This window comes from Saccopteryx leptura, chromosome 7 (assembly GCF_036850995.1).
Source record: "Saccopteryx leptura isolate mSacLep1 chromosome 7, mSacLep1_pri_phased_curated, whole genome shotgun sequence".
NCBI lineage: Eukaryota > Metazoa > Chordata > Mammalia > Chiroptera > Emballonuridae > Saccopteryx > Saccopteryx leptura.
The window spans coordinates 60,759,567-60,783,081 of record NC_089509.1 but is presented as its reverse complement, the minus strand read 5'-3'; positions in this window follow the sequence as shown (position 1 = coordinate 60,783,081).

Here is a 23,515-nt window from a genome sequence, read left to right as displayed (position 1 = left end):
CACAACACCCTTTCCCAGTCCATACGCACACTTCTGTCTCCAGCCAGCCCCTCCCTGCTCAGGACCGGCAGCAGCTGAACTGCACCACATGAGCCTTCATGGAGCGCCTTCTCCCGAGAACTGCCCCAGCCATAGAGTCTCTGTGGTCTGGTCCAGTGTTTTCCCTGTAATATCTAATCTTTTGTTTGCTTGAGGGCAGCACACCTTGCACCCAACCCCCACCAGTATCTGGTACAGGCTAAGCTCATAGCAGAGCTTGGTAAATAAGAGCATTTTGATTTATGACCCTGGTCAAAGACTTGGACAAAGATGTGCTTGAGGCCCCTGAGATAAAGGACCCCGCTGGGCAGCAGAAGAGGCTGTGTCTAGGTACGGAGGCTGCAAGGGCCCTCTGCTACATTTCACTTTTTTCTTTTTAATATTTTTATTGTGAAATATAACATATATTCAGAGCAGCACATAAAATGTAACAGAACAGTTTAATGAATAAATTACAAAGCAAACATTCTTGTCTCTGCCACTAAGTGAAGGAGAACAGGGCCAGGTACTTCTGTGGCCCCTCCATCCTGGGAATCCTGGCTAACTCCTCCCTTTCCCCCTGGGGTAACTGGATGCCAAATTTTATAATATTTTTTTAAAAATTTTTATATTTTTTACCATTTCATAAAAATTTTTTATGAAAAATATTTTTTCATATTTTTGTGTACATCCCTTAAAATCATAGTTTAGTTTAGCTTGCTTTTGAACTTTGCATGAAAGAAATAATGCTGCACATACTCTCTTTGGATTTGCTTCATTCACTCGACTTTATGTTTGTGAGTTTCATCCGCCTCATTGCTCCTGGCTGCAGTCACTTCACCTTTACGGACATAGAGCATTCCACCATAAAAGCATGGCTCGGTCTGTCTGGGGCATGTGTGCTAGAAATGCTGAAGGAAAGAGGGTTGTTTCCAGGTTGGGGCTATTAGAAAAAACTCTCCCACTGTCATCCTTCCACATCTGCAGAAACGAAGCATTTGCCAAGGATCAGGACCACGAGGTCATAGTGTCCGCACATCTTCACCTCTGCTAGGTGCCGAGCACCAACCTGTCTCCTAAGAGGCTGAGTCGTTCTCACTCTCACCCCAGTGAGAAAGTGCCTGTGGTGCCAGCTCTGACTCGGCAACTGCTCCGCCATCCACAGACCAGAAGGGCCTGCCTGCCTATTTTAATGCAGCTAAAAAGTGTTCAGCGGACACATCCTTGACCTTAGCAACCTCCAAACCCACGGATACCCGGAGATCTTTCCACAGGAACCCCCACCCCAATCTTGGGGTGGCAGAGGTGGGAAAGACTTGGTGCAAGAATGAGAATCTTGGGGGCAGTGGGAACCAGGAGCTTGTCACTGTCACCCCGGAGCTGTGAACCACAGAGCCTTAGCCAGCCAGTCATAAAATGTACAACAAAGGCTCAGGATGCCACTGGCTGTGAATTTAAACAGAGCCCAGGTGTTGCCTACAGACTCCGTCTCTGCTCCCCGCTGAGCTCACACCTGCCCTGACCAGGGCCTCCGCACAAAGCGTCAGTGTAACCGGGGATGCCGGGCCATGAGGTCAGAGTCTCGCCTTGCCGGGCCAGCTGAGAGTGCTCACCCTCGGAACAGAGCAGAGATACCTTATCACTTTTTAAAAAAATGCACCTCGTGACTATGAATTTCAAGCAATAGAGGTAAGTACAAAGCAGAGCACAAACAAAGGCATGTGAAATCTCACCACCCAGAAATAACCAGCACAAACCTTTGGGTCAACATCATTCCAGATTCCTCTCTGTGCAAATATACAAACGGAAGGATAGGCAGAAGGGTGAGAAATGGATGTGCCAATGGATGGGTGGTGGGTGGGTAGGTGGGTGGACACACAAGTTATAATTTTAGAAAAAATTCTACTGTCCATGTTATTTGAAAATAAAACTGTTCTCTTTACAAACTAATACTAGTTGAGTTCTTCCTCTAATTACAAGAGTAAGATAATATCAATGCAGAAATTTGGAAATCACAGAACATAAACCTTTCTCTGCATCCGACCTCCAGAAAATTACTATTAACATATCTACATACATGTGCATATATAATGTAATGCTCATTTGTAATGTGTTTATCAGAAAAGCACAACACAGCACTCTTGCCCACCTCCCCTGTCTCCTGCGTAGCCTTCCTACAGCCAGGTGGCCAAGGACTCCCTGGCAACGCAGGCCTCCGGTCCTGGGCAGGGCCAACTCAAAACAACCTGTCCAAACATGGCTCAAGAATAACCAAATCTCATACTTTCCAACCAGGAGCCAAAAGGACAATTGGACCAGCCTTCGCTTGTCAAATGGTAGGTGGTAGCCTTTTTTCTCAGTTTGGCCACAAACAAGTATGCACTTGAAGCAAAACAAAGCCAGACCTGACCATTACGTATGTATGGTCCCAAGCAGTCTACAGATCTGCATAGCTCAGTCCACAGAAAAGATCAACAGTAACAAGTTTTTAATAGTAACTAACACTGTAATTAGAATCTTATTGGGGCAATAAATCTGTTCATGCTTTCGGAGTACAGGCACTGCAGCTCCGAGCGATGGTCTCTGGTGCCCGTCTACCCAGACCAGATGTGGCAGCACCTTGTAGGATTCCTAAAGAGCACAAGAGAAGCCAACAGTTGAGACCAAGTATCTCATCTCCATAGCTACATGGCCTTGAACCAAAATTTAAAACCAGTTAGGAAACAGAAATAAATGCAATTCTGCTTACGCCCATCCCTAGAAGCAGCAGGGGAGTCACTTCACCCCAGCAAGCACTCCTTCCACCATCCCACAGCCAACACTCAGCCCAGGAAGCGCCTGGGCCTGTTATCTGGGCCCAGGCTCTTGTAAGAAGCTTTTAGTTTGGAAAGACCCAAAAGCTTTTAGCTTTCCCCCATGCTATGGAGAGGCGGGGCTGTGTCTCAGTGGTCCTGAGGCTGTGTGTTGATATTCCCATCCTCAACCCTTCCTGATGCCCCTTGTTATTTAAGAGCCTCACATGATCCCCACATGCAGAGCACCCACCACTGAAGGTCCTCCCCACACCCTTTCTCTTGCATCAAAATCTCTCCAGCTCCCATCCTCAGAACTGCCTCCTGGCCCATCCCTCAGTCATCTGACAATCAGCTCCGTGGAGGGGACTGAGCTGTTTAGACATTACTATCCCAGGCAACAAGACTTCATTTCAACTGGGTCCTTCTGAAAGCAGTGTTATACTCCAAAAATGTGCCCCTACCACAAGCTACTGCCCTGTGCCTGGCTACTGGGGCTCTGCTTGGGGCATGCCAGCTTGTGCGGACCCTTGGAGCACAGAGTATCAGGGTCACCTACTCCCTCCATGCCTGAGACCAACCTGATTCCAAGGAGCTGAGGGAAGAGAGAGGGCACCTCTCCGTTCCTCTCCCAGCTCCTCTCTGTGGGGGTGCAGAACTCGCTCGCTCATGCTCTGCCTAGCCACAGCACCAGCTGGTGAGCTTGCGAGATCTTTCTCTATCCCCCATGCCACCTCCTCCTCTCACCTAAAATGGGAGGAGAGAGGGGGAGGAAATTTTTCCTCCTGTGCTGAATTTATCCCAACCGCAGACCCGCTGCAGAGGCCGGGGAGAAGATAAACAGAAGTCTTATTCTAATCTTTCAAAACCTCCCAGTGTTCTCCAGCCCACTCTGCTTTCTTCCTACCTTGCTGGGGGAGGAACTCTGGCTTTGCCTCTCTGTCCTGCATCTGAAAGACTGCCTCCTTGCTTCAGACCCCAGCTGTTTGTTCCTTATATTGGGACTGAGCGTTGTGACAGATGCTTAGCATTTTCTAATCAGGGCTCCCCGTTGCCTGGATCACCACAGGCAGACCTGATTTTATTGGGCTTTGCTTTCTCGAACTTCACAGATGTTGTGTTTTTTTACAAATTGAAAGCCAGCCCCTCCACCAGCAAAGAGATTAAGACTTGCTTTCCTGTGAGGCTCACTTTATCATGGTGGTCTGGAACCCGACCGCAATGTCCCCGGGGTGTGTGCCTAGAGTGGACCCTGAGTCCACCCCTCCCCCTGTAAACTTTGTCCAGAGTAATGAAACGTTTGATTTTGCCACATGTATCCCTCTTTCATCACGGAGGTTCTGACGAGAGACATAAAAATGGCACAGCCTGAGAAAGAGAAGGGAAGGGCCTGGATATCCACCAGGTGAACTATCAGGCTTGGCCACAGGTGACGGTACAGAGACAGGATTGGAGAACCCCCAAGGGCCAGGATGTCGCCTTTCATCTTCACAAGAGCTCACTGACGATAAAAGAGCTATCAGTGATTTCTCTGCTGGAAACGGGGAGAACTGGCATCAAAACTCCAGCATACGGTTGGGGCACAGGCACGTGGTTGACCTTGACTAGTGAGGGGCGTCCCGGGGACTTGGGTGAGCGGAGCTGTAGGTGGTGAGGCCGGAACCGGAAATGGAACTGTGGCAGAGGGTGGGGTCCTGGCTCTGCCTGGCCCCAAGGCAGCGTCGCAGCCGCAGGGGCCAGGTCCAGTCCAGCAGTACCTGGAGGAGCTGTGATGCCCAGCGACCACCAGCAGGGGGGGGCCGAGTCCCTGCAGGACTGGGGTTCCCAAGAGATTTGCCCGTGGGCCTGGCTGTGGCACAACTCCTGCCTCTGTTTCCCGAGCTTGCTCTCCAGCAGCCCTTCATTCTGAGCCGTCCCATAGCCGTTCAGTACACGCCTTTTCTGTTAAAATCAGCAGTGTTGGTTTCTGTTGTTTACAGGTGAGAGCCTCAACTGATTCCCCAGGCTGCTGGGCCCCGATTCCAGAAATTTCCACCCTCCTGCTTTTCAAAGGCTTTCTGCTTGCCAAGCACCCCACATAGCAAATGAAAAGAAGAAGTGCCTTTAAACCTGGTGGCAGCCCCGCCATCCTGCCCCCATAGCTCTTCCTACAGGTCAGATGAGTAGATTGAGGGATAACATGTCATGTGGGCAGTTGAGGACACCTCAAACCTTGTGTAAAGTGTGATGTCCTGAGAGGCCCCTGTACCAGTCTCCTTCCTGCACGGCTTCTGACGGGCTGATTCAAGCCAGGCTTTTTTTTGTAAATGAGACTTTCACTCCTAAAAGCAAGGTGCCCAGAATGTTGAGTGCCTCTTCCAGCTTTATGGTCCGCATGGCAATGATTAATAATCACCATAATCCCGTTATAATAATTTGAAAACTAAGCAAGCATTTCCTTTCGTGCTTGCTCGTTTTCAATGGTATTTTTTCTCTCTGCACATGCTTGTAGTACCTGCCTGGCAGCACTAATGACTTAAACTGAGGTGGAAGAAGGCAGAGCATCCCTCCGTGCCCTTGAAATGACTGGTTTGCTTCTGCTCTTGAGTGAATCACAACATACGATTCCTTAGTCCTCGGGAGAAAAGTCACATCACAAGAAACAGTGGGTTTCTAAATGCACTCAGATTTGTGGGGAGGGAGTTGTGGAGGTGACCACGGGGCTGTACTTTAATTAGGAGCTAGATGAATTCTTTTGACTATCTCTGGCCTCTGAATAAACCTGGGATGTGCCTCGCCCAGAGGCCTTGAGCCGACAGAAGCTGGCCTCTAATCGTTCATCCTCAAAGGCTGTGTAATTCTCCCACAAAGGGGGGCTCTGAAGCCAGTGGGACATGTGGGCTCCTTGAGACGCCAGCCCCCTGAGGTCCCTGGGATCCCACCTTCCTGATGACATCCAGATGTGTCATATTCCATGGGGCTGATTAGCTGTAGAATGTGCTGTTTCCATGTCCCCAGGATTCATCTGTGTTAACTCTGCTGCTAATTGGGTTTGTATCTGGCAGTGGTGACATTGAAAAAGGGTTTTGTAGTCAATTACGTTCTCCTGGAACACACAGGAAAGGCTTGTCCTGTCAACGCAGAGGTGGTCTCTACCTTAATGAACTGCCCCAGACAAAGGCGGCAAAGGACATCGTGGTCCCTGGGTGCCTGTCTCGGCTGGCTTCTGTTCAACAGCAGCCGGGCTCTAGCCGGGCTCTAGCCGGGCTCCGCGCATGCTGGTTCCCCGCACTGCACTTTCTGTTTGCCTGCTTCCCATGGAACGCATCTGAATGTGATCAGGGGCGTTAGAGTCACTTTAAAAATTACCCCCAAGGAAATGAAACACAAAAATGCTCTTCCTAGTGACAGAGGGTTTTGGCTTAACTGCACCAGGAAATGGACACTCACCATCCCCACTGCCCTCATAACACAGCCACATGGCAGACATCTGGGGGAAGAGACATGGGATTCTTCCTGCAAGGTTTTTTTCTGGTCCAGAACAAACCATCCTTCAAATGCTTTAACATCCTGAGCGTGGGTGGAAGTGAGGCTTACTTCTGTCTTATGGAAAAGATGGCGTGTTTATAGAAGAATCATTGGTTACCGTCGTGGCTGCAGGAAGGGCCGGCTGTTACTCGGGGAAACAGCAAGGCCTTGGCTTTTTTTTTTTTTTCTGAGGGTCCTGATGGGTCAACTTTGGCCACATTTTTAGAATACTGGGGATTTCCAAGCCTCTGCCCCAAGGACTTGGAGCCACTTCCTGTTCTCAGGGAAATGGAAAGCTTCCCATTGCTGGCTCAGAAATAGGCCACCATGGCCTGGGAGAGACTTGGAATAAGAGGGCTTCCTCTGGGGCATGCGGCTCCCTCTGGGCAGTGGGGAGCCCCAGTGAGAGTGACCGTGTGCAGAGGTGGCTTCAGCCATAGGTGGTGGGGGAGTGTGCGAGGCTGCGCTCAGTCCGCGCTGCGCGGGGCTCCACGCCGGCAGAGCAGCACCCGCGGGAGCTGTGGCTGACCAGCCCAGGCTGAGGTCGGCCCTCGCTGTTTGCCTCCAGGGTCTCATGACCAGCCTGTAAATGTGGTACAATGTGGTCCAACCACTCCTGCTATGGGAACCGAAATTGCGTATTTCCTGCCTTTCATCTTGATGTGTTGGGGATGAAAATGTCAAAATAACCTAACCACAGTACCGTCACTGGGGCAAGGGGCAGGGCCATGGCTGGGGGACGCAGGGAGGACTCCGGGAGCCTGCGGAGAAGCCCGCAGGGGCAACAGAGAGGAGCCCGGGTGAGTTGTGCCCGGCACCATCAGCCCAGGCCAGGCCGTGGGAGTCCTCCTGCTGGCCAGGGAGGGACAGGGATGTTGCTCAGACAAGGTGCACGGCCTGTGTGGGGACGTGTGCTGCGGCTGATCAAGCCAGATTGCCAATTCTGGGTTATTTCGAGGCGATGCCAGGAAAGCTTCACTGAGAAATTTTATCATTAGCTGGGGAGCATGGGCTCCTCCCTTGATCTCCTGCCAGGGTAGATTTCTGGAGAAGAGCCTGGCTTTGAGAAGGCAAATCAGAGAGCATAAAGACAGACCATGAGCACACCAAGCTAGCTTTGGGGTGATGGAACTGATCTTTAAAAAACATTTTAGGACACAGTTAATACAAGATGGTCACAGATCCGTGTAGTGCCCAGCACGGCTGAGTTTTCTCCTTCATCCCAGTTTGTTTTCTCTCTCCAGCTCCCCACCCCCGCCCCACATCTTCACCATGCCCCCTCCCCTTCCTGCCCCCATCCCGCCCCGGCCTCCAGGGTTTTCCTTCAGCCTCTCACCCTTGAAAGCATGGATCCTTCTCTCTGATACCAGCCCCCATGTAATGATTCAGGGTGCATTTCCAGGAAGCGCCCTGGTCTCTGACAACAGATCCTCATTCCCAGAACCTGTTTCTGGTTCTTCCTTAGAATTAGCCCAACCCATTGGCCTTGTTTTCTTAGCTTAGTTCCTCTCTTTTTTCACCCTTCCTAAACCATATGGCAGAAGGTAGATGATCTGTCTTCATCTCAAGGATGAATTTCCGCCTGCAAAATATAAGTCTTCATGCACGTGGTGCGTGAGAGCTCTGGTTTAGGGCACAAAGGGTGATGCACAACTTGTGTGACTGAGGGTGGGGTGTTTGTCACAGAGTCCAAGCCCGGAAACACGTTCTCAAGGTGACAGTTCTGATGAACACACAAGATCCTCCTTACCCAGCGTGTGAATTAGCCTCCAGAATAGAAGACAACCTGGAAAGAAGTACAATCCTCCAAATTTGCTAATTATTCTTCTCTAAGAAACAGAAAAATCAAAGATCAGTCTCTGGAAAATTATATTTTTAAGAAGCCGAGCTTGAGGGGCTCTTTGAGAGGGTCAGATGCTTCAACCATAAACCGGAATTAACTGAAATGGGGCCTGGAACTGCTCTGGAACCAACGATGATTACTGTACAGTCAGATCTCAGATCAGTGATTCTGAATGGGCATTTCTTCCCACCTCAATGTATGCTGAATGTATCCTAACGGTATCCCCAGGCCCCAGGCAGGAGGAGAGGGCCAGCTGTTTGTCCAGGATAAGGAAGCCCTGGTCTTCCTCAGACCTCTCCATCAAGTGACAGTCTCAGGGTCCAAAAGGCTCCTCTCCGCTGCCTGGGCTCCCTGAGTTTCTGTCATTGCCCATGAGAGCTGGAGCTGGTGTATCCTGCGGGGCGCGTCACCACAAGGAGGCCCACGGGACCGGCCCTTCCTCCGCGCCCCTCCCGGAGCTCCTAGCTCAGGCTCCTCGCCGTCCGAGCCCAGGCTCCACCGCACGGGCCAGGCGGGCTTGATCTTCCTGGCAATGAAAAACAAACGTAAAGTTGAAATAACTTCTGAAAACAATTTTACAGAAAAGGAAAAGAACCAGTTCCCAAAAAATTGGCACAACCATATTTTTAGCCAATTAAGAAATGGAACTGGTTTTAGTCCTCTGACGTTTTATACAGATTGGCAGGAGGCGATAAAGGCATTGCACAGTAAGAGGCCGATATATGGAACAGTCTGGGATCTCCCCTGATTCCAGCAGGACAGTCTGCTCTGCAGAGCTCTGTCTCCAGTCCTGGGCTAGGACTTCACACACGGGCTGTCTCCTTCACTTTGCAGGGATCAACCTCAGAGTTTCACTTCTCAAACGTGTCTGCTGGGGGGGGGGGCGCTCTAATGGCAGAGGACGATGGATGGATCCCCCAGGGGCCCAGAGATTGCTCACAGAGGCCACAAACAGCACCTTATATCTAAGATATTCATGTGAATTTTTTATTTGTATTTATTTTCACAAAAAAATCAGCTTTAAATTCGTCATTTGTTGAACCCAGTCTGTAGTTTTAGGAGTGAATCACAAAAAGACAGGAACGGAAGGCAGGAGGACGGTCAAGGGCGGGCGCTCTCTTGCAGGCTAGGACTGGACCTGAGCAAAGCTGTGTTGCCCACAGTGGGCAGACTGGTGGTGGTGGGGGTACCATTAGGGATGTTAGAGAGTGCTCCCCATCTAAGGTAGGGACTTGGGCACCAGGAGTTGGGAGGTACCATCACCAGGTCGGGGAAAGTAATGGGGACAGTTCTTAGAGAATGTCATTGTGCCTCTGTGATTCTGCCCAGTGAAGGCTTAGCTGAGGCAGGAGGAAACTTCCTCGATAGCTCTGCCCACGCGCAGCTGGACCAAGGTTTTTAGGATCTTACCTAACAGGATGGGTCCTGTTCCCTTGAGCTGGAGGTTTCCTTTCCTTCCGGTGGTCCTTAGAGTTCCTTCCAGTGTCAGAGGACTTTGACGGGAGATGGGCGCAGCAGACTTGGGCTGCCTCACCTGAGGACCAGCTGGGACTATGTCCCATCACTCTCCCAAGATGAATGGCAACATATTTTTTTCCTCTGTGTCACTAGTTGGTTTCTGGCTGCAACTCTGGCATCTAAACAGACACGCTTCTTGGTCACAAGACTTGATTACAAGTTGTTAGTCTATCACTGTAAGTATTAGTCAATATTTGGTTTTTATTTATTTTTTATTTTTCTCTTATTTATTCATTTTTTGAGAAAGAGGAGAGAGAGAGAAGAGGGAGGAGCAGGAAGCATCAACTTCCATATGTGCCTTGACCAGGCAAGCCCAGGATTTTGAACTGGTGACCTCAGTGTTCCAGGTCACCTTTTTATCGACTGTGCCACCACAGGGCAGGTTTTCAGTAAAGACATAGTTAATGCATAATTTTTCTTGCTTCATAGCATTGAATAAATAATTGGCAGCACATTAAATAAAAGGTTAAATTGATTTATTTATTTTTCTCCAAGTCTTCAAGTAAAATCAGAGCTCCAGGCAAATGTACCATGTTCATACAGGAGTTCCAGACACCTGCAGGGACTGCTAATATGCCTAGCGTTGTGACAAAACTAAGTTAGTCTCACTGATACATTGAGTCAGAGAACAAGGAAGGGACACATCATAGATGTTGGTGATTTGAATAGTATTGTACTTATGATGGCCATATAATAGGCTAATGTACTTAAAATTAGTATGACAAATGAAATAGTACTTGAATATAACTCAGTCTTGGCTAGCTAATCTTTAAAAGTCTAGATGCCCTGGCTGGACGGCTCAGCGATAGAGGGTCGGGCTGGTGTGTGAAAGTCCCAGATTCGATTTCTGGTCAGGGCACACAGGAGAAGCTACCATCTGCTTGTCCACCCCTCCTCCTTCTCTCTCTTTCTCTCTTCAACCTCCTTCAGTCATGGCTCAAGTGATTCGAGCAGGTTGGCCCCCAGGCGCTGAGGATGGCTCAGCGACCTCACCTCAGCTGCTAAAGTAGCTCAGTTGCTGAGCAAGGGAGCAGTGGCCCCAGATGAGCAGAGCAGCACCCAGTAGGAGGCTTGCCGGGTGGATCCTGGTCGGGGCACATACAGGCATCTGTTTTTGCCTCCTCACCTCTCATTTAATAATAATTTTAAAAGTCTAGCTAGGTAATTATGGAGCTGATACACACGTTTGAATTTACTGCAAGTCCTCTATAACAAAAGGAGAAGTTGAATCTCCATAAATATTCACACACATCTAGACTCTTTTCCACTAAACTAAGTAATTCCGTTGATGGTGCAGTAACATCCAAGGCCCACCTTTGTAATCTGGGATTAGCTAAGTGATCTCAGACTAAATTACACAGTGCCTAAGAAGATGATGAAAATGAGACTGCAGACAAGATTCACATTGTTCGCTGCATCTGGCAAGTTCACCATGCACACTGCAGGCTTTCACTGGAGAAATCCTCTTGTGCATTTATGACTTATGGATTTTGGCCCAAACTAGAGCATACTTGGATTAGCTTCATGTGCAAAACCTTCACTGAATCTCCTTTGATCTTGGCCAGATTTTTACCCAAAAGTATTCAGAAGGCTTTCCTTGCTTTGGAAAAGACCAAACACTGGCCCCAATATTACTACCTATTTATTACTAAATATTTACCATATTTAAAATGTGGCCACTTTTTAGCCAAAGGGATGTTTGAGTCTTTGTTAGAATAATGCACTAATGGTTAGGGGACAACTAATGCCATTGTCTTAAAAGACAGGGGAGGGGAGACGGGAGACTCAATTAAAAAACTCCAACAATATTTTTTAATTTCTTCTATTGTCTGCTTTATAATACTCTGGGAACCCTGACAAGCTCTCCTCTTTGGCAGGTTTTTAGGTGAAAGGATTATTGTTCATCATCAGTTATCACTGTGTAATGAATATAGTAACTATTCAGCAAGACAAGAGGTTTCAAAGGCTCCAGACAGTTTACTAATTTGACTGCATTTCTTGCACTAATGCACATAATTCTATTGAAAGGTAATAGAGAGCCCTGGCGATTTGGCTCAATGGTAGAGTGCTGGCCCATTGTATGGACGTCCCAGGTTGGATTCCCAGTCAGAGCACACAGGAGAAGCAGATGGTGGCTTCTCAACTGCTCCGCCTCTTGCTTCTCTCTCTCTCTCTCTCTCTTTTCCTCCTGCAGCCATGGTTCAGTTGGAACAAGTTGGCCCCAGGGCACTAAGGATGGCTCCATGGCCTCACCTCAGGTGCTAAAATAGCCTAGGTTGCTGAGCAACAGAGCAACAGCCCCAGATGGTCAGAGCATCACCCAGTAAGGAGCTTGCCAGGTGGATTCCAGTCGGGGCATGTTGGTCAAATAAGTTTGTAAATATGATGTATATGTTTGCTTGCTTATATGATAGTTTGCATTGGGTGTGGGCGGCAGGCTGTAAGCAGGCAGGGTTGTTATAGCCTAAGGCTTAGTTTTAAGACTAAGCTTTTCCCCACACCCTTAACTGTTGCATGATGTGGGGTGGTGCACTCTCATGATGAATCCCATTATGCCTCAGATAAGTGACTTTGTATCAGAGACTTCCTTGTTTGTATATTGGATTAAAGGTTTTGATTTCTACAATATAAAATGGGGCAGAGGAGCCCATGCTGGGGGAGAGCAGAGAAAGAACACATGGAGGAGAGGAGAAGCAGCCAAGATGGCGGAGTGCTGAAGGAGAAGCCAGTTTGTGCAGAGTTTGTGCAGAGAGAAGGAGATGGGGAACAGAGGTGAATAAGTCTGGTGAGCTAGAAACCTTTGATTCTAGGAAACTCAGATAAGTCAGTGGCTTTGGGAGCCCTGAATGGAAAGGGAAGTGTTTTCCCACTGTGTGTATTTCTTGCCCGCCCGGTGCAAGCTAAGATTAAAGCTAATGGCCCATCAGTTCTTGGCTCTGTTGTTTCATAACCGTCTGTCCGAAGCATATGCAAACCTGCACAAGCCAGGTGGCTGTGATGGTAGCTGTGGCTACTGGCTTTAAAGGGCACAGGTGGAAGTCTGACTCTCTGCCTCCCCACTTCTCACTTAAGGGAAAAAAAAACAAAGGTAATAGAAAATTTTCATTGTAAAAAATGTAGGAGAGGTAAAAGTAATTTTCAATTTTATCAATGCAATTGTGGCTTTGAGAAACATAAGTAAAAAACAAACTTATAAATTTTAAATTGTCTTTGCTGAGATTGATATATTAAAATACCATATCAGTGCAAGTTCTTTTTCTTTTCTTTCTTTTTCCTAAGTGAGAGGTGGAGAGATAGACAAACTCGTGCATGCACCCCAACCGAATCCACCCAGCAACCTCGTCTTGGGCCTATGCTTGAATCAACAGAGCTATTTTTGGTGCCTGAGGCTGATGCTCGAACCAACCAACCTATCCTCAGAGCCTGGGGCCATGCTCAAACCAATTGAGCCACTGGCTGTGGGAGGGGAAGATAGAGAGAAGGTAAAGATGGAGGGGAAAAGAAGCAGATGGTTGCTTCTCATGTGTGCCCTGACCAGAGATTGAACTCGGGATAGCCAGATTGATGCTCTGTCCACTGAGCCAACTGGCCAGGGCTAACTTCTTTTTCTGAAGTGAGATCTTTATTAATTTTATTTTTGATCATTTCTGTCCCTGTGTCAACAGGAGAACATTCTTGGCCAAAATTAAGACTAATTAAATGGTACTTAGGGAACACAAGTGAATAACAATGTTTAACAGCACCTCTCAGAATAAACTCAAGCAGCAGACAAGATGGAAGCTGAAACGTGTTCACAGTCCCCGCTCTTCCAGATGACAGCAAAGACTGAAGTGTATGTCACCGACAGAAACCCAGGATCCTACATGCTCCAGTCTTGGTACTGGTTCAGACCTGCAGAAAAATATAACTGGAAACAAATCAGAATTCTTCTGCCTCTTGAGAAAGTGCCAAAGGCAGGAATGTATTTTAAACATCCAACAAATCTCCTTAAAAATACTCTTTACACTTCTGTCTCTCAGTCTCCAGTTTTCTCTCGGCCCATTTTCCCTACGGGCTCCAGAGACCTGGTTTGAGGCGCTTCTCTCCCTGTCTTCATTTCTGCCTCAGGTCTCAGTTCTTCTTCATTTGTCATTCCACTTAGCCTCCCTGGCGCCTTCGTTTTCCTCCAGATTGCTATTACCCAGACTGCGCGACCAAGAAAAGTTCTAAACACTCTGCTCTGGCCGAGGGGTGGGGTCGGCAGGCTCGAGTGTGCGGTCCAGTTATCCTTCTTGACTTCTCTCCGTCTCAGAGAATATGAGAAGCTGGCCGCAGAAGAATTTGCCATCAAAGCATTTCCTGAATTAATCAAGTGCTGAGAGCCTGGAGCACAGGGCCAAGGCCTTGCTCTCAGCGCCTGTCACTTTGCCTCTCTTAGAGTCACAGTTCACTTACTCCTGCCCTGAGTCAGCTGTGGCAGAAGCCACTAGAGACCCTATATCCTGTGATAGGATTCTTAGACTTTTTTTCCCCTTATACTTTATATGTGTGTGTGTGTGTGTGTGTGTGTGTGAAACCTTTTACTTTATTTTCAGGGATCCTAATTTTTATTTTAATCAAAGTACAGTTCCTCTAAATGAAGCAAGGGTGGGTGTCGAGAAGCACCACCCTTTGGGCCACAGGTCCCGTTCCACCCCCCTTCTCATGTGGCTGGCTCTGAGAGCCTCTAGGAGTCAGTTTGCACCGTGAGTGTGGCGGACACAGCACCATATTTGGAATCAGAAATGTCAGATTGCTGTCGTGGTAAGCTCTGCTACCTATGACCCAAGTGCATGCACACATTACTCTAACACCCACACACGGGGTTGCTGCGACAGTGAAATAGTGGACAGTGGGACTGCAGCACACGGTGACTTCCTCCCTACCCTTCCTCTCAAGGGGGCACAGGAGAGGGCACACTGGATGAGGCAATCCGCTCCTGCCCCTGGAGAAAAATAGCACCAACATGGAGAGGACCCAGGAGTGGGCAGCAACCTGTTTTGTACGGAATAGAAAGCATTTATGTAATCCAATGACTACAGAGGCAATAATTACTACCAAACTATCAGCCTGAACTGCGAGGCACTGAACTCCAATTAAAAAAAAAGAAAGACAAAGAAAAAGCAGAGGCAGGTCAGCTGGTGTGATGGACAAAATCTCAGAGCCTTGAGGATATCAAGATATTCACGTGAATTTCTGTTGGCTCTTGAGCTGTCTGCTCTGGAGTCCCTTGGAACCGTAAATCCTGCAAACTGAAAAGCAGAGCTAGACTCTCTCAGGGGCTGAGCGTACCTGTGTCCTTTATTCTTCTGAAGGGAGACCGCTGTTTCAGGGAGCCTTGGGAATGGCCCTGAACAGACTGCCTCCCAGAAGGACCCAATGGATGGCCCACAGGGTTGTTCAGGTGGACAGTGCCCTAGCGGGCCCTGGGGACGATATGTGGTGTCCAGCCTGCAGAGACACCCCATTCGCAAGGCCTCTGAAACTCCACAGCCACTTTAATAACCGTCTGTTGCCACCTGCTGGTCACTGGGAGGAAGTGCTCAGCGCTGGGCTCCTAGAAGCTGCATCAAAAGAGACTCAGACTGACTATTTTCTCCAAAGGAGTGACCTTGGGAAGACCCACAATAATTTCATTGATTAAGCCACACAAGAATGGGGACTTGCCCTGGCCGGTTGGCTCAGCGGTAGAGCGTCGGGGGACCCGGGTTCGATTTCCGGCCAGCGCACATAGGAGAAGCGCCCATTTGCTTCTCCACACCCCCCCCCCCTCCTTCCTCTCTGTCTCTCTCTTCCCCTCCCGCAGCCAAGGCTCCATTGGAGCAAAGATGGCCCGGGCGCTGGGGATGGCTCCTTGGCCTCTGCCCCAGGCGCTAGAGTGGCTCTGGTCGCGGCAGAGCAATGCCCCAGAGGGGCAGAGCATCGCCCCCTGGTGGGCAGAGCGTCGCCCCTGGTGGGCGTGCCGGGTGAATCCTGGACGGGCGCATGCGGGAGTCTGTCTGACTGTCCCCGTTTCCAACTTCAGAAAAAAAAATACAAAAAAAAAAAAAGAATGGGGACTTTTATAAAAGCTATACTCTTCCTTAATGTAGTATATACTTAGTCAATTACAAACACTTTGGAAGCTAGGTACCAGGTAGTCTTCAAGGCACTGCGCATGATTGATAGCCACAACTCATTCTGTCCCTATCCAGTGTGATCATCTACTTTTTTCATTGAATTACGCTTTCTGTTCATTCATTCACTCATGAACAGCTATTGACTGAATGCCGACCATATGACAGGCTCAGGCCCAAAAGCTGAGGAGATGGCAGTGAGCAAAAGCAGGTGCCGCCTCTGCAGTCACTGGTCTGCGTGCTAGAGGGAGAGACAGACATTCAGCACATAATCACATCAATAAATGCAACAGTGCACAACATTGATATTATTATAGACAAATATAATTGCCATAAGGGTGCACCTAAAACGTTTGATTAACTCTAAAATAGCGGTTTGGGCTATTTGATATACATTAAAATAATTATTTTAAATGGGCCCTGGCCAGTTGGTTCAGAAGTAGAGCATCTTCCCAGTGTGTGGAAGTCCCAGGTTTGATTCCTGGTCAGGATACACAGGGGAAGTGACCATCTGCTTCTCCACCCCTCCCTCCCCATACTCTTCTCCTCCCGTAGCCATGGCTTGAATGAGCAAGTTGGCTGCAGGTGCTGAGGATGGCTCCATGGCCTCATCTCAGGTGCTAAAATAACTGAGCAAGGGAGCAGAAGCCCCACATGGGCAGAACATCAGCCCCAGACAAGGGTTGCTGGGTGGATCCTGGTTGGGGTGCGTTCGGGAGTCTGTTTCTCCACCTCCCTGCCTTTCACTTGATATAAAAAAAATTATTAATTTAAATGTTTTCATCCTTTGCCTCAGTACTTCCACTTTTAGGACCTTATCTGAAAGGATAAATCACAAAATTGGGCTGATTTATATGTATAAGGATGTCTACTACATGATTGCTTATAAAAGCAAAAAAAGAGAAAAATTTAATAGGAAACATTCAAATGTCCAGTAATAAAGGTTTGATTACACAAATTATGGTACACTCAGAAATAGAATATTCTGCTGCCACTAAAAATGAAAATGTAGATCTATGTTATTTGATCAGAGACATATTTATTATATATTTTTCAAGTTATAGAAAAGGATTATAGTAAGTCCCATTTGTGAAAACATTTTATGAGTGTGTTCTTTCAGCTCCATACTACATAGTCAACTTTTTATTGTTACTGTTGGATCATTATAATCATCAGGTAAATATGCTGTCGTTTCCCCATCCAAAAAAAGGCAGAAAACAAAAACCTCAATTAGCGTCTATTGACCCTACTTCCCCCACCCACGATCGATTGATCGTCTCCTTTCTTTGTTACCCTTTTCAATAAAGCCCCTCTAACTCCTCCCCTCTTACGCCTACTCCAGTCAGGTTTGGTACATGTCAAGGTCGCCAGTGGCCTTCACATTTCTAAGCCCATCCTCATTTCTGTCCTCAGCTCACGGGCTCCATCAAAAGCTTGAACACAGCGGACCCCTCCCATTCCCTACAGCACTTCCTCCGCTGGCTTCCGGAAGTCCCCCCCTCCTCCTGCCTCACTGCTTTCTCCTCAGTCTTGGCTGACCCTCCTCTACTTCCCAGTTTTTAAATGTTAGTTCTCTTCTCCTCTCTGCCTATACTCATTGCTTCGTTATCCAGCCGTGGCTTTCAGCGCCATCTGCCCTAGCCTACATCTTTCCTCGAAATTCCTGACCCATAAATGCAACTGCCTACTCAGATTTTGAATACACATCTCTAACTCATCACGTCTGTCCCTCCAGAACTCAGGCTTAACTGTCTTCCATTAAACCTGCTCCATTCATATCCTTCCTTAAGTCACCTGTCGGCACCTAAATCCTTTTTGATGCTCAAGACAGAACCCTGCAAATCATCTTTAATCATCATCCTTTCTTTCTCATATCCAGATCCCATCCTTCAGAAAATCCCGTTAGCCTTAGTGTCAAAATACATTCCCAAATCCAACTGCTTCTCATCACCCGCACTGCAACCGCCCTGGTCCAATCCACCACCATCCGCTGCCTGAATTACTGCAGTAGTGCCTGTCTCCCCTACAGCCTCTCGTCACCACAGGAGCCAGGGTTTTCCTTTTACAACATGTGTCACTCCTCTGCCGAAGCCCCGCAGAGCCTGACCGTCTCACGGAGTAAGAGTCTACAAGGTGTGCTGCGTCCCCTCGTCCCTTGCTACTCTCTGGCCTCCTCTAACCCTGTCACTCGCTCTGCTCTAGCCTGGCTGGCTTCCTGGCTCCGTGCTTGAACACAGCAGTCCCTTTCCCCTTGGAAACTTTTGTAGCTGTTCACTCTGCCTGGAGTGCCCATCTCCTAGAAATCAGTAGCTCCTTCAAGTCTTTGTTCAGAAGTCGATCCTCTCCAGCTGTCCTGGTCCCCTCACCCTGCTCCACATTTCCTTTTTCACCCGATAAGATACTAAACAGGCCCTGGCCGGTTGGCTCAGCGGTAGAGCGTCGGCCTGGCGTGCGGGGGACCTGGGTTCGATTCCCGGCCAGGGCACATAGGAAAGGCGCCCATTTGCTTCTCCACCCCTCCCCCTTCCTCTCTGTCTCTTCCCCTCCCGCAGCCAAGGCTCCATTGGAGCAAAGATGGCCCGGGCGCTGGGGATGGCTCCTTGGCCTCTGCCCCAGGCGCTAGAGTGGCCCTGGTCGTGGCAGAGCGACCCCCCAAAGGGGCAGAGCGTCGCCCCCTGGTGGGCAGAGCATCGCCCCTGGTGGGCGTGCCGGGTGGATCCCGGTGGGGCACATGCGGGAGTCTGTCTGTCTGTCTCTCCCCGTTTCCAGCTTCAGAAAAATACAAAAAAAAAAAAAGATACTAAACAATTTCTTTACTGCTATGAAGCTCTGAAATATCCCCTAATTTTTGTGATCAGTATATATATATATATATATATATATGCATTTATTTTCTCTAACTAGAGTGCATTTGTCCTGAGAAACAGAAATCTTTGTTTTTTCTATTTACTGATGTATCCCAAATACTTGGAACTGTGCTTGGCCCATGGTGGCAATGCTCAAAGAAAGAAATGTTTAGTAAATGAATGCATGGGGGAATCCTTTGACAATGTATACATATATCAAGCATCACATGGTATACTTTAAATATTATCATTTTACCTGTCAATTATATTTCAATAAAGCTAGAAAAAGATTCATCCCCTGAAAGTAGCATTTCCCTAGCAGTGGTTAATCCACAAAAACCTAAAAATTAAAGGAAATCATTTGACTTTAAGTAACATGAAGCAGGGATTTGAGATAGTGAAATACATATATTCATACATCCACGGAAAGGTTCTAAATGGATATAAAGTCACCTATTAACCACGGATATTTCTAGGTAGAAGGATAGTGGGTATACATTTTTCTTTTTGTTCACCTATTTTCTATAGTAAATTTAAATTACGTGAATAGCAAAAATTTTAATGAAAAAAAGTAAATTTTAATATCTTCTTAGTTTACTTTTACCTCCAGAAAAGAATTGGTAAGACACTAGAAATGAGGAAAAGGCACCTGTTCACTTCACTGTGAAGTCACCCTGCCTAGACAGTGGGGGACAGTCTGTCTTGGTTTGAGTTCCCCCCAAAGCAGACCCTGTACGGAGTTTATCTGAGGCGGCAGAGTGGGGAAACTGAGGCAGGAAGCCAATAAAGGGAGGGTTGTCATTTACAACACAGGCAACAGGAACTCGATCAAAGAAATGTTTAGCACAGAGTGGGCCTCAGCTACCCTATTATGGGGGTGAGGAAGCTGGGGTCTTTTTCCTCCTACAATGGCTGAGGGCTATTTCTGGGGGCATGAACTCTCTTGCACTTCCTGCTTGTCCCAAGTGTTCCTGTAGCAGAAAGAAAATAAATCCCTCGGGCAGAGTTGCAGATGGGGACAGCAGGCAGAGCTGTCCAAGCAGAGGTGAGAGCCCTCGGGACTGGGGGACACTGAGGGTCAGCCCCGATTCCTGGGTTAGGGCCTGAGTTTGCTCTTCGGGATGCTGTCCCTTGTGGCTATGTCCTCTGGGAAGTTCTTATCCACTCACCTCCATGGCCACGCCTCAAGTGACAATAAGGAGAGTACCCTCTTGGGAGTCTGTGCCGGTGCTGTGGCCCGATTTTCTGCCGATGCATGTTCGGGGCCATCTAAGAACTGTTTTAAGGGGTGGACAACCGAAGTTTCTGTAGTCTGGGTTCATGAAATCTTTGGCAATACAATTCCTTCAAATACTTAGTAAGTTTCTAAAACATTTGTTTTCAGTCATTTCCATTTGTCAGTAATGCACACATAGGCTTCTTTCCTGGTTATAATTCTCAAGCTGGATTAACTTCTTGTTGTAACTCTACACCTGTCCTTCAACTTAGTGGCAACCCTCTTGAAACACCATTTGGAAAAAAGACAGGTTTGAGTGTGAAGAAATAACCTTAAACTGATTTTGGGGGCAGTGGTGAAACTATCTGTTTAATGAGAATTCTTTTTTTTTTAAATTCATTTTTATTGGAGAGAGAGAGAGAGAGAGAGAGAGAGGAAAGAGAGAGAGAACAGGGGGAGAAGCAAAAAGCATCAACTCCCATATGTACCTTCCAGGGTTTCGAACCAGCAACCTCAGCATTCCAGGTCGACACTTTATCTACTGCGCCACCACAAGTCAGGCTTAATGAGAATTGTTAGGGGCTTTTGCTCAAAGCCATTTTGTGTGTTATAACTTACCCTTTGGGGTTCAAAACAGAAGGCTCCAGATTTCAAGACTCATACTATTCTCTTTCATTTCTGCTCCTGAATCAGTCAGTTCTTTCCCGAGTTCCACTCTTCCTTGTACTGACTCACTAAGCAAAGCCAATAAGAATCGACATGCCCTCTCCCTGGCCAGGTAGCTCAGTTGGTTAGAGCAGTGGTCTCCAATCCCTGGGCCGCGGACCAGTACCGGTCCGTGGGCCATTTGGTACGGGTCCGCAGAGAAAAAATAAATATCTTACATTATTTCCATTTTTATTTTGTTTAAGTCTGAACGATGTTTTATGTTTTAAAAATGACCAGACTCCCTCTGTTACATCCGTCTAAGACTCACTCTTGACGCTTATCTTGTAAGTTCAACAATTATATTTAAAAATACCACAGTTTTTACGCTGGTCGCATAATTTTATTTTGTGCATTTATCCATCCCACCCTAAAGACTGGTCTGTGAAAATATTTTCTGACATTAAACCGGTCCGTGGCCCAAAAAAGGTTGGGGACCACTGGGTTAGAGCATTGTCCCTATACTCCAAGGTGGTAGGTTTAATCCCCAGTCAGGGAAGATACAAAAAATCAATCAATGGGCCCTGGCCGGTTGGCTCAGCAGTAGAGCGTCGGCCTAGCGTGCAGAGGACCCGGGTTCGATTCCCGGCCAGGGCACACAGAAGCGCCCATTTGCTTCTCCACCCCTCCGCCGCGCTTTCCTCTCTGTCTCTCTCTTCCCCTCCCGCAGCCAAGGCTCCACTGGAGCAAAGATGGCCCGGGCGCTGGGGATGGCTCTGTGGCCTCTGCCTCAGGCGCTAGAGTGGCTCTGGTCGCAACATGGCGACGCCCAGGATGGACAGAGCATCACCCCCTGGTGGGCAGAGCATCGCCCCTGGTGGGCGTGCCGGGTGGATCCCGGTCGGGCTCATGCAGGAGTCTGTCTGACTGTCTCTCCCTGTTTCCAGCTTCAGAAAAATGAAAAAAAAAAAAAAATCAATCAATGAATGCATAAATAAGTGGAACAACAAATCGATGTTTCTCTCTCTTTCCCCCCTTCCTCTTTCTCTAAAATCAATTGAAAATTTTTTTGTAAAAAGGATTGACATGCTCTAACTTTGGATTTCCAACCTCTTCCCTGGACCCAGAGGCTCAGTAACACTTTGCTCACTAAGCAACTGAGGAGCAGTGTTAGTCAGTAATTTACTATTATATAACATGGGTCTTCATCTTTTCAGCCTCCAATACCAATTTTCTTGCTTTCTCCTGCAGTGCTACATATTTTGGGGTTTATTCTTACCCACAGGACCCCAATGCAAGGGAGTACGTTTCGTATTAATAAGGATAACATTAGCTGCCAAACAAATAAACCCAAGAATGTCCATGGCTTAACATGATAAAAGTTTTGTTCCCATTCATGAAAGAGAGCTGGGTGGTGGCCAGGAAGGACAACGGGGTGCCCTCCTCCATGAAGTCATTCAAGATTCAGGATGTCAAAAGTAAAATTCCCTTCAACACAGGGTTTCCAAGGTTGCCCTGGGGGTCCCGTCCATTCCTGGAGGTCAGGAGATGAGAAGGGCATGAACAGCTCTGGTGGAGGTTTGTGAGTCTCATAAAATTTCTTCTGCCGTTTCATTTTCTAGAGTTCAGTTACACGAGTCCACCGGGAGGCATGGGGCAAGGTGCGCTGGGTGGGGGCGGCACAGATCCTGGTTAGGCAACCACAACGCTATGCTATGTTGAAGGAAGAGAACCTATTTCCTTAGGGGACAGTTAGCTGATCTCCCACAATTTTATTTTATTTCATTTTTTTATTGTTAGATTTTAGAGAGAGGAAGGGAGTGGGAGAAAAAGAGAGGAAAGCATTCATTTGTTGTTCCACTTAGTTGTGCATTCACTGGTTGCTTCCCGTATGTGCCATGATCAGGGATCAAACCCGCAACCTCATCGTTTTGGGATGACACTCTAACCAACTGAGCTAACTGGCCAGGGCCAATCTCCCACAATTTTAAACAGAAAAAAAATATAAATGTCAACTTTCAGCTCTTTCCTCTGCCCTCTAAGACCTTTCTCCAATTATCCGGACTCACTGAGATGGGGGACTTGTCAGGATACTGTCCTTGGGCTTGCGGTGAGGGGTCTTCTTATCTGATTCAGTCTGGGAAGGAAGGAAAGAAGGAACACGCAGAGTATCTTTACAGAACAGCTCCCTCCCTGTTTTGATAAAAATACCTTTCAGGCTGAGCAATTACTAACTGCTGACATAGTTTTTCTTTTCTTTTTTTTAAACAAAGGAATGGAAAGACGGAACCACTCTGCTCTTTGCTCCCCGGAGCGGCCGCGGCAGAGCACTGGGCGGAAGGGAGCAGGAATCTGGAACAACTGCTTCAGCAGCGGGACACTTTGCCATTAATTACTGTTCACTCGAATAACATGATGTGGGAGGTGGGCCGTTTGCTCCCGCTAATGGCCCACTGTGGGATAGTGATTGCCTGATACAGAGAGAGGGGCTGTAACAGCCACTCCGGAAGCCAGTAAATCCAATTTTATGGAAGAAGTCTTCTTTGTGAAAAACCAAATCCAATCAAACCTGAAACTCTCCACAGCAGATTCAGTACCAACTATGTACTCTTCTCAAATTCATTTTGTCACCAAAGCCCCAGGCACTTTGAGCCTAGAGTGAACCAGAGCAAATGAATTTTCCTGTGTGCAGAAGTGGACGTCTGTGATTTAGGATGATTAGTGTCTCACACAGACAGCCGACTATCTACTCAAACCAAATAACCCTAATCAAATCAATCCACAGAGATGAGGTTCTGGTTTTCACAAAAAGGAAAGGGTTTCTCACTGTTCAAAATAAGTGTTTGCCTATTGTAAGGTTTATATCCATATATATATATATATCTGTGATCCAACACAATGCAGTTCACACTCAACTTGTCAAGGGTATAGCAATTGTGTAAAGTGAGGCACTCTAATAGTGTAAGGCCCTCAGCCTCTCTCTGGGCTCCGGGGCT